The sequence below is a fragment of the Sardina pilchardus genome, chromosome 4, assembly GCF_963854185.1.
Source record: "Sardina pilchardus chromosome 4, fSarPil1.1, whole genome shotgun sequence".
Lineage (NCBI taxonomy): Eukaryota > Metazoa > Chordata > Actinopteri > Clupeiformes > Clupeidae > Sardina > Sardina pilchardus.
This window is the reverse complement of record NC_084997.1, coordinates 35,127,216-35,128,422: the sequence shown is the minus strand read 5'-3', so window position 1 is coordinate 35,128,422 and position 1,207 is coordinate 35,127,216.

The following is a 1,207-nucleotide window of genomic DNA, read 5'->3' as shown; positions in this document are numbered from 1 at the left end:
ACACACACACACACACACCAACGTGGGCCTGATTCCACATCTCTCTCTCTCTCATTGTGATTGCAGCAACACATGTACAGATGAAAATAACAAGTCAACTTATATTCACAGTACATGTATTGCAGGTCAGGACCATGGGTCCAACTGATGGTGATCCAGGAGCCACCATTTTGACAAAAGTCCAGCCTGAGGACCAGCGCTGAGTAAGAGCCCCAGAGGGAAGCTACATTATGGGATGGCTCCACCAGCGATGAGCTTGTGAACCTCTGCTTAAAGAGAAACTATGCAGGATTGGCGATTTCATCTTAAGTTTCCGTTTCGTTTTTCAATTTCGCTCGTTTTATGCTTGCATATTTCTCTGCAGAGCTTCCCCGACAGCTTTAGCGTGTATATTTACACATATATAGGCTATATATAAATATATAAATTGCAAGCATGGTTCTTCTTGTTCTTTATGCGTCTCAGCCTTCCAGATGTAAACAGGAAACGATCGTCTCCTGAACAAACTGCAAGGTTGCAATAGCGGATAGGTACACTCGGGGCGGGAGGAAATCTTACTGTTTTCGATAAAACTGGTCAGTCAAGCAAAACAACGATTTCTAAGCGATTTTATGACTATGAAAAAGTTGCATAGGGTCTCTTTAAGCCTCTTGCCATATAGCCCACTATACTGAGGGGCCAGAGGAGTGCTGTTCCTCCACCACTGCTCAAGAGACGGCACAAGCACGCCAGGTGAAGACTTCTTCATCTGCTCTCTCTATGCTTGGCTCAAAACAAAGGCACTTCTCACTCACTCACTTGCCATTCACTGCTCACACTCCGGCCTCTAGAACAGCATTCACTTCTCACACTCCGGCCTCTGGGCTCCTGTTTAAAACAGCATGTACTTCTCTTGGGGGTTCACAGTGCAGCAGTGCCAATGTGGTGTTGAATGGAGTCAGTGTCTGTGGACTCTCTCACACACACACACACACACACACACACACACACACACACACACACACACACACACACACACACACACACACACACACACACACACACACACACACACACACACACACACACACACACACGGTCCTGGGTTCCTGGGTTCTGGGTTGAGGTGGAGGGTATGTTGGGCAGTGTTCCGGTGGTCCTAAGAGTAGTTAGTTAATCTGTCTAATCTGTCTAAACCTCTGATCAGACTTAACTTCCAAACACACAC